General features: G+C 45.0%; 1 protein-coding gene across 13 annotated transcripts in view; it reads left to right on the forward strand.

Annotated features, from left to right (window-relative positions):
• The window catches only part of LOC310890199 (netrin receptor DCC-like), a 418,983-nt gene that overhangs the window by 321,513 nt on the left and 82,184 nt on the right, over positions 1 to 15,286 (forward strand). The gene's annotated exons all lie outside the window — the stretch shown is intronic.

Here is a 15,286-nt window from a genome sequence, read left to right on the forward strand (position 1 = left end):
TTGGTGTCTAAGGGGGTGGTGTTTGGAAACAAAAACGTAAAACCAAAGTTGGCTCCCTAAACCCCACATTTGGATCCCATAGCTCTCCCGAAGCCAAAAGAATATGTGCTCCCATCTTAAAAATCCCCAGGACAGTCTCTAGAGAATAAACCAATTATAAAACAGCCTATTTCTGGGCTTAAACTGCGTGATATTTATGGAATCATTCATGCCAGAATTAGCTTTGCTTCAGAGTTTTGAAGGTAGCCTTAACTCCCGGCGTGCCCTTTTAATGCATAATTAACTCTCTTCACAAGCTTAATGTTATCTTTCACAGCGAATTCAAAAAGAGTCTGACGAAAATCTGTATTTGTGCTCAAGTAATATTCTTCAGATGATATTCTTCAGATTATTTTGGTGGATCTCTTTTTTTTTTTTTTTTAAACTAGGTGGCACTGGGAGAGAATTAATTTATATATATATATTTTTTTTTCCATTCACTGAGGTTGTCGTGACATTATCTGAGGCTTGTCAGGAATTGATTTGTCCCCTGCCCTCTGAGTAATCTTTTGAGATGTTGATGTACACCACTGCATCAATATACAAGTTTAGCGTTGAAGAGTTCAGCACGGAAGAGTAAATGCGGGTGGTTTTAGGACTACTTATACAATTTATGGGCCTAATCCGGCATCCGCTGAAACCAAAAAAGAAAATATCTTCTTGACTTTAGGGAGCTTTGGATCAGGAGAGGCAGAGCAGAATGCTGTCTAGTGTTTATTAACCATGGTGTTTCTTCAGATGCTGAAGAAAAATGCGGTATGTAAAATTCGATACCTATATAAAACCACTTTTACGAAGCAGCAGTAGTCTGCAGAAATCCTAAAATGGAAAAATACACGGCTCAGTATTTATTTAGTATGTTATCATTTGAATAATGAATCCAAATGATGCTGGGTATCTCCCACATCAGCTGGAGGAAGAGGAGGCTCTGTCATCATCTGCAGCAACAGCTGAAGCGCTTGGATTCACTAAATCTGAACTGCGTAGTAAACGCTGTTTGGGCAACTAAATATCTCCAAATCAGTTCGCATGCTTTGTATTGATTGATTAAACTCTTTCCTATATTTTTGTGTACACTCTAATATACTTACTTCTGATCTTTGCTGTGAATGTTTAGTCGCCCACGTTCCTTCTTCATTGCATCCCTCGGTAATATTTAATTTACATGTAACAATACCCAGAACTTGCTTCTTTCATCCAAATAAGGTGTTGAAATAGAGTTCACAGAGCATTCACCAGGAGAAGAAGCATTTTTTGGCGTGGGGCATATACTGCACGAGAGGGTTCAACCCTTCTGGTACATACTTTGCACGCCACTGCGCCTTCCTTACGCAGGTGAGGAACAACAAGGAGGTGAAATACAGCTCCAGGTTCTGCCATTTGGACATCTCTGCACTTGAGACGGGTTTGCCAGTTGATGAGGCCGTTAAATCTGTTGAAATACGCGCTTGTAAAGTCCTCTATTAAGCCCCAACTGCTCTCGTTGTGTCTCTGTGGGTTCATCTGGGGGGTACGAATGACCTCACCTGCATGGCAAGACTGGGCTATGCAATTCGGTGATGTTGGCAGGATTTTTGGACAACATTTTATGTTGGCTGTTTATCTTGCTTTGTAGCTTGTTTTCCCAGCTGATAAAAACAGCTGACCGAAATACTTATTTATGTCATAATAATGACAGCCTGGAATTTCTAAGAGTTGACATCTGGTGTAATTTACTCACGCTGGAAAACCTCCGAGCCTGTTTTTCCATGAGTAAAGGTTTCTAATTTTTTTAATGGTTGCTTTCGTCATCCTATAAGCTTGTGACAAAGAAAATTGAAGCAAATGAGCGATGTAATGTGATATTATGAAGCGAATTTTTCCTCTTATCTACTGGATGGTATCCAAGCAGTCATGTACCACTTGCAAATAAAATGATACGGTAAAGAAAAGAAAAAAAAAAAGAAACCAGCATGTTTGCTCACCAGAGCACACTAGCATCAAACGTGATCTTTATTAATCGTGACTGCAATACCTGCTGCTTTGCTCCGTCTTTTAGTAAAACTACTAGGGGTCAAAATATACACACGCTGGTCCTCCATCTTAGCAAGCGCTGAGGAAAACCGCGTAGGATGAGATGCGGTGGTAATGTTTACGGGGCTGCTGCCAGGGTTTTCCACCTTCCAGATCCTAAATGGCATCCGTAAAGGTATGGGGAGGCATCCTGCAGGATTTCCTCCCTGAAGGGCCAGTGTTACGGCAGTCTGCTGTAATAAAACGCACTGGCTTTGAAACCAGTCGCTTAATTTACTTAGGGAGCAAGCGCGTTGTGCACGGCACCATAACGTTACTTGGGAAATTTTGGAAACTTTGAATTTTTGTTCAATTTTGTTCTCCCTCCAGGGCATAAATAGTGTGCCCGTGATAATGAGAGCAGACAGGACTCAAATACGTCACTGTCTGCATAATTCTTACACTGCAGCTTTTTCTTTGAAAGTACATGCCCGTAAGGGTCCAAACTGCCAGAAGTGCTACCTCTGCTATTCTGAGCTATTTCTTTAGCGATCTGCCCAGCTGGGATAGCTAATTTTGATCGTCAGGTGGGAATCCACCCCATTGTTAGTGGGACAGGTTATTTTCTGAAATTTCTGTTTACAACGTGCTGTATTTATTAGCTATTCACAGAGTAGCGATGGGGTGCAAGGCTGCTGGGTCACTGGATGCGTCTCTTTGCTGTGCTTCAGCACAGCCTGACCTGGCTCTGGCCAGGCCCGTAGCTGGGATTATTTCTCATTTTTCTCGACAACTCTATTGTACCTTCCTTTATTGGTAACGCTATGATATTAAATCTCCTGAAAGCAAAATAACTTTTTTAATGTAGTGGCACTGGGTGGCAGGGCTGTAATCGAAGTTCGGCTGCTTGCTCATTCTGGCTGTGTTGTGCACGTCTCCCTCTTCCTTGGAAATCCGATAAAGCCTCCAAAATGTGCCTCAATAAACCATTTTTTGTGTGTTAAACTGAACAGAACCGTCCCATCTCTCAAGGTCAGGCAGACTCAGATTTCCCCTGTATCCCATTCAGACACGAATTAACTTTGAGGGGTCGTACAGCCCATAATATGCAGGGTGGGGGCAGAGGGGCTGCCTGCTGTGGTCTGCAGGGAGATAATAAGAAAAGCGGCCAGAGGGCATATAAGCATATATATATATATATATATATACATATATATATACATATATATATATATATATACGCTGAATAAATGTTAAATAACTGCATGGGGGTGGGACCGGCTGACCTCCAGAGGTCCCTTCCAACCAAAACCGTTCTACGATTCATCGACATTTCGGTTGCTTTCCACTCTATTGGAAAGTATTTTGGTATATTTACGTCTCTTCCAACGTGGCTCGGATTCAATCCAGATTAATGGAGCGCCTGGCGCTGATCCGGATCCGTACCGCCTTAATTTAGGCACTTGATTTGCTCATGGAAATGTATCGCCCTGCTCGTGCTAGCGACGAGGGGCAGGCACCTCCTGAAGGGTGCTTCAGAGAGATGAGATGTCCTTCTCTGACCGCGTACTGGGATGCTTCAGTTTTATACATACATTAACCGGGATGAACCCAGCTCTGAGCGTCCAGCAGCAGATTTATAGCAAAGTTAAACTTCTTTGCTCTAGTAGTAAACAACAGTTGGGGCTGGACTCGATCCAGTGTCCTTCACTGTAGAGGAATATCCTTCTGCGGTCCTTTATATCATCGAACAGGAGGTCTTCCAAACAAGCTCTTCAAGCCGAACAGATTTGCCTTAAGCTCGTAGCTGCCCCGTATCTTTTCTGGGTGTGCAGAGAGCTCGGCAAATCTCACTGAATTCTGCAAATTCGGTCTGATTTTTGGAGGGAGAAAAATTGTGCTAGAAGTAACCCACCAGCAGCTGTGATGGTGGTTGAAAATGGCCCGTGGCAGGTCACTTAAGCCAAGTGCTCGTTCAAAGACCTACGTCTTTGCAGGGAAAGCGTGACATGAAGAGTTGTGTGTTCGGTGGACGGTGACGTGCCAGTCTGTGCTCGTATCAGCAGAAGAGGCTGGGCTTGCACAGTGCAGACAGAAACCAGCTGAAGGAGCGTGACGTGTATGCACCAGAAAGTTCAGAGTGCCTGCAGCGACCCCGGGGAAACCCAGCTGGTCACTGGCATGATTCTGTGCAAATTCTGGTCCGGTTTATTGAAACGTTGCTCTCCGGTGGCGTGTATGGCTTTTTGCCATTGACATATTGTACTTTCAAGCATCAGAGCATGGATTCCATACATATAAATACACGTACCTATAGCTATAATTGCTTTATTTTAGGGGTTGTTTCTCCTAAGTTCAAAAAAATACCCCACATTGAGGAAGAGAGATGTTAACTCCTTTTCTAGAGCTAGAAAATAGAAAACACGTTTTTACATCTGAGTCAATGTTTTCTGGAGCCCATCTCAGCGTTATTGAATGTCCACAGGGAAAGCAGAGTCTTTAATTAAACAGATGCCAATGGGTGCAAAATTTAAAGGCTTATGCTCCTATTAATCCTAAAAATCAATGTAGTGTGTTAGGTTGTCTAGTGACTTCTAGTCATTTACCTTTCCCAGATAAATTTGGTGTGTCTGTGTCCCGTGATAATTACGGGGACCTCCAGTGCTTCAGATTCTAAAAGAAAACATAATTAAGCTAAAAATGTAGAAGCGAAAACAGAAATAATTACTGGAGATTATGTATTTTCACAGCTGGCTGGAGGTGGAGGTGTTTAAGGCAAGATGTGCTACCTGGACAACCTTTGTATTTCAGCCAGCGTTTTAGAGAATTGGAAAGCCGAGAGCACAATCAGAGTCCATGAATATGAGAAGCCCTGGGCTATGAAACGTGGAGGAATTAAGCAGTGGGCAGGCTTAAAAATGCTAAGATAATAAACGTAGGCTGAGGAATGGGACCCTGGAGCGGGATCGCCCTGGGCGGCGGGGACAGATGAAGGGTTCTGATTTACCCGAGGGAAAATGTCAGAGCGCCTTCGTTTCTCGTGAAATGCCAGATTTTACATTCTCGTTTTGAAGCTGCCGGAGACGTGAACCGTGAGAATTGCCCCTCTGTTCAGATAACTTTGCTGTACATGGGAGAAGCCCCCTTGCTCCCGGGCCGCGCTCGGTACGGGACCGCAGCGCGAGGGGCCTCGCCGCCACCCTACCCGGGACATGGGATTGAGTCCCGTGGGACGCCTCCTGGCCTCAAGATACTGAATGAAGAAGTAAATATTCTCTTGCAGATGTCGCAGCACGTAAGAGCGGCGCGCGGGAGGTGAGAGTAGAGACTTGTGAGCTGACGATTTGTTTTGACAAGTATTTGATGGAATTTGAAAGCGTACCTGAGGGTCGTGGCACTCCATTTTGGTTTTCGATTACGTCTTGCTATCACCAGCACTCCTCGGCCAGTTCTTTGGTAACTAACTTGCGAATAGGGACAGAACCGTCCCTTACCATTACATTTGAACTTCTTCCAGTGACTTAAGCGGATCCAAGGTCAGAACATATTCGTATTTCGGGTCTTCTGATGAAAAGGCAGTGGTAAAATTCACGGCTGCGTGATCATTAAAACACAGTTTCACGAAAACCCATTTGATTAGCATTCAGGGCCAAACCTTAGTGACAGGAGATATGTTTGTATAATCAAAAGGAAAAGTAACACTTCTCTGTGAATAAGTGGATGTAACAAAGCTTTGAGATACTTCAAAGCGCCATTTTTCAATAGAGCGCGCACAAAAAAATGCACGCAGCTCGGGGATGTTGTCAAAAAAATTTAAGAAAGAGAGTTTTGTCAGCAAAACTTAAGGAGGAGATTCTCGAGGTGTGCTTTTTGTCGCTTAAAAGAAAGCAACTAAGCACCACACGGACAGGTAGCAATGTCCGTTCCTGTACTGGTTTTCTGCACCTCTTCGGAACGGGCTTCTCTTCTGCTGGATACAGACTCATAGACCACTCGGGGTGCCCCTGGTCCCCCCCTGGCCCCATCAGGACCCCCCCAAGCAGGGTGCTCAGCCCCAGGCCCAGGCTGGAGACGTCCCCAAGGAGCCCCCGGCCCCTCTCTGGGCAGCCTGGGCCAACCCCACACAGGAGTGCGGCCTGGCGGGCACGGGGAGCAGAACAGCGCCGTGTGTTGAGGGGATGAAGCTGAACTTCTTTCCCTGGAGCTCCTATTTATGCCACAGCTTATCTGTAGCCTGTTTTTAAATGAGTGAGTGAGGCGTGCTCTGGATCCTGGAGGGCATTGCTGGTGTTTAAGGTGCTCCCGTGCGGAGCAGGCCGCAGCCGGGGAGGTGACAGGGGCGGCTGAAACAGCCGGCTTCCTAGAGGTGAGGAGTAGGGACGAGGAATATTTGTATCACAAAGCCATCCCTCCAGAGGTATCTTTGATACCTCCTGTGGTATCTTGCACTATTTCCGAGGTTACCTCACATCCTTGCTTTAGTTTCCACCTCTAAGATAAGAACGCTACTGCTCACAAACGTAAGGAGGTGGAACATCTCGTCTATTAAGTCACGTTTGTAGATAACTATTACTAAGCTCTGAAATTCAGCTGTGTATAAATTTAAGGAAAAAACGGTCCGTCAGAACCAACATGAAGAAAAATAACTTCTTGCAAAGCAGTGAGGATCTTCCCCACCATCCTCTGTCCAAGTCACACATGAGAGAGAGGAAATAATGCAGAAGCGAAGACGAGGTTTTGTTATAGCCCATTACTCAAGTCCTGCTTTCTCTGACCTCTGTCACCCTTTAGTACATCTATAATTCCCATGAAAACCAACTGGAAGTAGCAGTGTTCTTCAAGGAGAGTGCTGGTGTGCAGATGTAACATCCAAAAAGCTACGTGGTCCTGGGGAAGGGAGTTGTGGTCCTGGCAGTGGTGGTGGACAGGTGTCTGCAGGGACGTTAGCACCAAATGTCTGTGTGCACGCCGTGGTCAGGCCTCTTGGGACGTCTCACTGTAACTTTAATTAGGAATCGATCCGTTTGAGCACCGGTTATGAAATGTGCAATCCACACTATTACTCTTCAGACACAACAACTGCCAACCCCAGAAATATTTGGCATTTCTTCTTTCCTTTTGCGGGTATTTCCATATCTTATAGTTTCCCCGGCCTTTTAAATGGGATTATTTGTCATCATCTTCCGTCTTCGAGCAGTTCAACGGGAGCTTTGTGCCCATTTGTAGCGTTTACCTCTTTGTAGCTGTTTGCTCACAGTGCTGTCCAAATCCCTTTCCAGCCCTCTCTCGGTGCTCTTACTTGGGCCTGGGGAGCTGTTCCAATGCACCAGGCACGCTGAGTAGCACCAGGTGGGTCTTTTTAGAAGCTCACCTCTGCTATATACCCAAAAGAGTGTATTTTATCTGACCCACTTAGCCCTTTAAATCTGAGCATTTCTGCTGGGGAATTACCTGTATGGTTTTTACGTAAGGGGCCCAGGAGACACCCTGCAGGTTAATAGTACATCACGAGGAGCAGGTATAGTGTGCACTCCCATGCCGCCTTACTGCAGTAACCTGCGTATACATTAAGACTCGTGCACCTCTACTGCAGTTACAATTTTGGTATTATTATTACGAAAATGTTGGAACTGCAAAAAGGTGATTATAAGAGGCTTAAAAAAAAAAAAAAAAACACTACAGAAAATCAGAGTTACAGCTTAGAGAGAATCCGGTGCTCCAGTCGTGGGCACAGGACCTCTGCTGGGCATTTTAACTCCCAATTGTGCACGCCTGAAGCCAGCTGCGCTTTTGGTGCCTTTTCAGCCCTGAGATCACCTCCAGGAAGGTATTCCCCCGGAATAAGAGGGAGCTGGCTGCATTTGAGTGATTCGCAGGCACCGATCTATCAGCACAAGGCGGTAAGGGAGCTTGCATTAACATTATTTAAAATGGAATTTTTTAAAATATTCTGGAGATTTTGATTTTAATCTGAATCTTAATAGCCTAATTAATTTGAAATTATTGTGCCCTTTGCTTTATAAACTCTTAATCATGAGGCTCTCAGGCAGATATCGTCTAAGTAATCAGCATCAGTATAATCAGTAATTAAAGTGATAGCCAACTACAGGTGCTGCTAAGTGCTAATCAATTAAATGCATTTGTAATTGAAAACCTGATTGAAGTATTGATAGTTGCTTTGATCCCTGGACCTGTAAAGTTCCAGTTGGTCTTCTTGCAGCCGACTGCAACCCTTTGCAAGTTTCCAATGTTTAGCAGGTGTTGGGAAGGAGGAAGATGAATTTTACTGCGATATTCAACATTCCCCGTGCCTAGCTGCAAACAGTGCAACAGCTCCGAAGTGGTTTTATCAGCTGAGCAAATGTATGACAGGTTCTTGTAAATAACTGTGTCATCGGCACAAGAATGAGTTGAAAGAAATGTATTGCTACAGCTCTGAAAACATACTAGATGGATTTTCCTATTGCAGGTTTTTCTTTTTTTTTTTTTTTCTGCCTTAATGAAAGCCTAGTAGTCTGACCCTGAATGAGAAGCCAAAGCTTTGAAAATCTTCACGAGTATAATGTTCTTTACAAATAAAGAGCATTTCAAGTAAGCGGCATCTCTTAGTTTCTTCAGAGGGTTTTGTTTTCAAACATACGTACAAAGTTCTTACGAGCTGGTTTGAATTCTCAAATGAAATGTCAAAACGGGCCTACAATGCCTTAAATAGAAAAAGTCATCGCCCTTTTCTGCTTAGTTAATACAAGGAGAAACTGAAAGCCAGATTCCCCTGTCCTAATTTTGGCTTCTAGAAGTGAGATGCCCACGGTTAGGCCAGCTCTCCTGTGCCATGGGGAGAAAACGAGCAATCCCCTGGCCGGGCACCGGGGTTGTCTGCTTTGGGTGTTCCTTTTTCTCACCATCAGCCGGTGGGTTAAGTCAATTAATTCCGCTACCTGGGAGGAATCTCACCAATTTTTAAATACTGAAATTATTTTAAATGGGAAAATTATTGGTCTGAGCAATCCCTGTTAATGAAAAGAAAAATGCTGCCCTGTTTAGTGTTTAGAGTCATGGAATGGGTTGGGTTGGAAGGGACCTTCAAGATCATCTAATTCCAGCCCCTGCCATGGGCAGGGACACCTCCCACTAAATCGGGTTGCTCCAAGCCCCATCCAGCCTGGCCTTGAACACCTCCAGGGATGGGGCACCCACAACTTCTCTGGGCAGTCAGCTCCAGTGCCTCACCACCCTCTGAGGAAAGAATTTCTTCCTTATATCTAATCTAAACCTCCCCTCTTTTAGTTTAAACCCATTCCCCCGTGCCTTATCACTGCATCCCCTAACAAAAAGTCCCTCCCAGCTTTCCTGCAGCCCCCTTTAGGTACTGGCAGGCTGCTGTAGGGTCTCCCCGGAGCCTTCTCTTCTCCAGGCTGAACACCCCATTTGGAACCCAAACCCGATTTGGCGTTCCACATGTCACTCGCATAAAAAGTGCATGGTTGCACTGTACGTGATTATTTTTAAATATCTAGAACAAAATCTTGGAAGCTGTTTTGCCTTAGAAGTTTCTACACTTGAAGAGAGAGAGAAAATTCTTTTTCTTTTTTTTTCATTATTTGTTGTCAAAGCTCACCATTTTCTGTTTGTTTTGTTCCTTTGCCATCATAAGCCTCTGCCCAAGGTGTCTGATTTTTCTAAGCATTGTATTTGGTTATGTTTCATCCTCTCTTTCTTTTCAAGTTAGCAAAGACACCCAGAGGCATTTTTTATCCTTAATTTTCTTTCACCAGTATATCTTCTTTGCTATCACCTTTTTTCTTTCCTTTTTTTTTTTTAATTTTTATCTTTTTTTAAAGACTGTGGCAATCAAGTGGTTTTAAGTATTTGATCATGCAGTTTTAATAAAATACCTCTTTGGAGACGTAGCTCAGAAGAGAAATACCCGGAGAAGACGATACTGGCTGGAAAGGTCTTCATACCTTAGCAGTCCTCCCAGCTTTTTTTCTCATTATCTTCTCTTGGGAGCGAGAGTGGTTTTATGAAACACCATGGTTGGGAACTTTACAACTGCTCGTAGCCAAGGCAACCACCAACAGCTTCAATGTGTATTTGTAAATTAATTTGCGGCTCCTGGCTTGGTTGAAAGGTGAGAGCCCTCACCTGTGAGAGGTGGAGGAGCGAGGATGCCCAGGGCGCCAGGATGGATGCGGTGGGATGGGAGAAACACAGTTCCCACCTTCAGCCCCTTCTCCTCTTCCTCGTGCATGTGGCAGGGGAAGGGGATGTGCCGAAGAGGGGGTCATTTCCAATCTCCTACCTACTCCCAGCAGCTGTTTCTGAGCCTGGCCAAGTCCAGGGCTGCTCCCGAAGGTGTGGGATCAAAGGCGAGGATTCACGCTGCTGGGAAGTGGTGCAGCAAAGGACTTAAAAGAGCTGAACTGGTTGGAAAAAAAAAAAAAAAGAAGTATCCAAACCTCATCCTTTCTGCTCCTCGGCTTGCAAACCATCACGTGAAAAACCCCGTTGTCTTTGCCCACCGGTGCCTTCAGATGTTTCTAGCAGGACTTTGGGAGTTCACGGTGCACGCTGTGAAGGGCTCTCCTTCTTCTTTCCCTGCCCGCAACCTCCCGTGGTTTTTGGACAGCACTTCTGGGTCCCACACAGGTCTAAGCTAACGTCTCCCCAGCTGGGAGCAAACTCGATGCTCTGTGCCTGAATCGCACTGTATGCATGCATTTCATTGCATTAAATGACGGGGATCAAAATGCCGGCAGCAAAAAAACAGATCTTAGTTTGTTCTCCTGTAGCAATAACAATAATGCCTTTCAAATTAAGATACCCTCATTTCATTAAAGACATCGTACGGGATCTCCATAGGCTCCGTAGGTCTGACTTGTAAATGATTTTGACAGTCCAGATAAAGATAATCAGCTCCCGTGCCACGTGCATGGTATATGATAAATGTTTCCCGGGAATTCGTCTTCTCTTTCAAGAGAGAGCTCGCGCCTAGCAAAGTGGCGGTACGTTAAGCACCCTTTACTTCACCTCAGGATGCTTCATTTCTTGCTGAAATCTGTTATTTTGCAGTTATGCCAGGCTTAGCCCGTCTTATTGCACAAATGAGACATCGATTTCCATGTTTGCGCAAAGCCCGAAGCGCTAGCCTTGCTCTAAAGCGCACCTGAGGATTTGATGTGTTTTTTTTTTTAAATCCGGTCTTCTTTAAGTCCCTTCGTGAGTCCTGTCTGTCTTTCAAAACATACCCGATTTGGAAGATAATACTTGGTTTCCGTGAGTTGTTCAGGTTAGTTTTGATTCCAGAGAGCTCTGCAAAATCTCCGGACACGTTACGGAGGTAACCGGAGGTAATTCCTAGTTTCCATGTAGAAGCAACGCGAAGGCAGTTCTCCAAGAAGAGGACACAACTGGCTCCCAACTCTGCCGCCTTGCTCAGGAAATTCATTTCAAATCCCAGCTCGTGCACGGGTCATAGTTAGACTGAAAAATGGGCTATTCGTTGCTGCTGGCCGTACGTGGAGACTAATAACCCATTCTGTTGTTGCATGAAATCATCGAGTTATTCCTTTTTGATTTTTTTCCAGCTTTTTACGATGAGGTGTGTTCTGGATGCTTAATCTGCGTACATTCGCAACAGTCCCTCTTACTCTAAACGAGCATTTACGTCCAGAGGTTCATTGACTAAAACAGACAAATGGCCTTTGCACGTCCAGAAACGTTGATTTGGTAAGATTAATGGGATTCCTGATGCTCCGCATTTCTGAGCAACGTAGAGATAATACTTCAGCTTTTTCTTATTCTGGCTTGGTGTCTAAGTAGATAATCGTGAAAACGTGGAAATGAAAATACCCTGGGTTTTCGGGAACTGCAGGAAAGATTTTAAAGGTTCAGCTCAGGTTTGGCTAGATCCGTTGCGCCGCTATCTATTCGCTCTGAAAAGGTTTATCAGGTACAGTTGATCGGGGAGGGCTCAACTGAAAGCTGTGTGGTCTGCAGCCTCCAAAGGACCATCTGCAAAGGGATCCCGATGGAATAGGAAGGAAATATTTCCTTTCTGCGAGTCGCCTCTTGGCTAAAGTGGGAAGGATTAGAGCACTAGCCATTCCCGCTCTTCCCTAAGCAGGAGAAAGAACAAGGAGCCCGGCAGCGCGTTAGTCATCGATTTCCCCGGATCAAAGGGGCACATGTTAAGCACTATTGATAAAAACCATCGCCGTCGTGTCCATGGAGACCAGGTTGAGGTGAAGTGAACGGTTGCCGTTGCAGTGACAGCTTTGGGTGGATCCGTAAAGAACTCGCTTTTTTCCTCTGATCAGAAGGAAGATCTTATTTATTCTGCCTTGGGCGCACGGTCAAACCCATTGCTTCTGCGAGGGCTGCCATGGAGGGAGAGGAGGCAATCGCTGCTGACTTTGGGGCAGAAAGAAGGATATTTGGGGGCTCAAAAAACTGCTCAGCACTCGCAGGTATTGTGGCTCCAAGTGCTTGCATGCTTGGGCCGAAACTCTTGTTTTTCCCATTTTTAACCAAATTGCGGTGCCAAGTTCAGGCTAGCACTAAGACTCAATATTTAAATAATGAAATTAATTATTTGTGGAGGCAACCTGACAAAAAATTGCTCCGAGTTATCTGTCACTGCAGCTTGAAAATCAAAGCAGGGGGCGTTTTTGAAAGCTACCCAGCTTTGTGCACGCTTCTTGCTCTGCTCCCCTTCTGGAAAATGACGTCTCAGCATCCAGAGCCCGGTGTCCCACCAGGTCTGGCCCTTCCCAGGACACACCGCTTGCTTAAACCACCCGTCTCCTCTTGGTTCATTCTTCTGGGGCTTTAGATTCAGTGCTCAAGTGTTGTTACATTTGCAAGTAACTCTATTTCCAAAAGAGCCCTTCCTCTGAACGAGCATAGCCAACAGGATTGCTCCTGGAGGGCAACAAATCGCCTTGGGGCCTCCTAGCTGTCCTAGCTCACATGCAGTTCAGAAATTAGCAATATTTGAAATAAATTGACAACACGGAGGCTGTGGTTTGACACAGCAAAGATCCAGAAATCCTCACCCAAAATTCCAGCTCATCGGGAGGTCGCCCAAACTATAGGATTTCGTTCAAACTCACCTGTTCTTTATCACATGAGTCAGTTCTAAATTTTTTATAAGCGGTACACTTGGGTAAAAGTTGATGTTGCTGCATTTTCCAAGCTGAGACCAGTGTGATTCGTCCCTTCTAGTAGGATTTTTCAATCTACAAATCATTCCTGCAACCTGCATGAGCCGTGCAGAAGGTCCCTGAAGGCATTTCTGCCCCTCCACTTCTTGATTCTTCTCCACGTATACTTTTTATCATCTCCAACTTTTCAGGATACTCCAGGTCCGAGGGTAAATAACTCTACGGGGGTTCTGCTTTCACTCTTCCATGAGGCGGTGCGTTGCCCTCCTTTCTGATTGTTCATCCTGGTTTTAGGTTGTTGCCGTAGGATGGGGACCGAGAAGAGCTTTTCGTGTTGCTCTTAGAAGGGTCAGCAGTATGGAATTTCTCCTCCTCCCCTGAGAAAATACCCAGGTGCTCTGCTTGCTGGGAAACGGGGCAAAATGTCTTCTCCTTGGGGCTGTACACAGATGCTGAGGTCCCGATGGGCACGATGAGACGGTGGCTCAGTGTCGTGCAGAAACGGGAAGACCTGGGAGCGCGCCGGTAGCACACAACGAGTTACCCAAAGACGTCCTCGGAGCTGTCAGCAGAAATGTTTTAAAGACGCTCTCGGGGTGTTTGCGTTCCCCCATAAATGTGTTATATGTGGGCAATTTCAATATGCAAAGCGACCGAATCTGTTTTTAAAACAATCACTCTCACAATTGAAAAATGGCGTTTGTTCTGCCCTAATGTAAGAACCCCAGCATTAATTCACTCCGCGCTGAAAACCCAAGGTATTGATTTTGAAATGTATAATTGATTGTAACCATAAATCACGGGGCAATATATGTGCAACATTGATTTTTCTCTATTGCAATAATTAATTTGATATGCGCTATAACATATTTATGCAGGGCCTAAGCAACTCAATAATGGTAATAAATTGTATTTGGTCAAAAACTATCCACTGTGATGTGGTCAGCTTTTCTCTTTGTCTAAAAACCCGTAGTGCAGTGCTGTAAGAGCCAGTGCAGAGATAATTCTGTGGCCTTGCTCCATGAGAAACCCTTCACACCGTGAAGACCTTATATCCTGGTGGGTAAAACCTTCAAAGGACCGGAGACTTGCAAGGAGCTGCTGGTGCCCGGATTGTTTTAGGAGAAAAAAGGTTGATGTACAGTATCAGCTCTCTTATCAGTTCAGCCCAGTGAATCGAGTGCTTTTCCTGGGCAAACTGATAGAAGCGCTAATAAAGAAGAGAATGAATAGACACACGGATGGACGTGATATGACGGAGGGGAATCAATACGGCTTTTGTCGAGGGAAGTCCTGCTTCGCTTCCCTATTAAAGTCCTTGAAGGAATCACGGAGCGCGTGGGCAGGGAGATCCGGTTGATACCATTCTCTCGGATTTCCTAAAGGCTTTCGATAAGGTCCCTCAGAAAAGGCTCCTGAAGAAATGAAGTCGTTACAGTAGAAGGAGAAAGACCCCTTTGCGATAAGCAACTGATGTGGTAGAGGGCGAAGGAAAGAGAGACGTTGACATTCCTGAGCTGGGGAGTGATGCATGCCAGGGTCTGGTGCACGGCGTGGTGAGGAATGAGCCCCATACAATCTAGACAAGCAAAGTTAGAACAAAATTAGTGATTAATTGCCTTGCTGCAAGCTCTGGTCCAGCTAAAATTCTCTTACAAGTTGGGATCGGCGATAAGTTTCTGCCCAGGAGGTTTGACTGGCTTTACATGGATGTGACGAGGGGGCGGTGACATCTCTGTGACCGTCGGTGGAACTGAAATGGCACAAAACTCTTAGAAATGCTCGGGGTGATAGATGCGTGCAATGGGCAAAAAGGTGAGACGTGGGCACTTTGGGCTGGAAAGTGAAACGAGTCACAGTGTCTGCTCAACCTTTATAGTACCACGGGTATTCTAGTGGCCTGTTGAAATGAAAAATTCCCGAAAAAGGAGAAAATTTAGCATATAAATCCATTGTCTGTATAACCGTCCACTGCCAGCGAGTGCGTAGTTTTCTTCATGCCCTCACTTGAATCTTTTCAGATTTTTGTCTTCTCGATATAAAAAGTTGAATGAAAGTTGGTTTTAAAAAAAAAAATAGCCATTTTCTTT

The sequence above is a fragment of the Anser anser genome (genome assembly GCF_964211835.1).
Source record: "Anser anser genome assembly, chromosome: Z".
NCBI lineage: Eukaryota > Metazoa > Chordata > Aves > Anseriformes > Anatidae > Anser > Anser anser.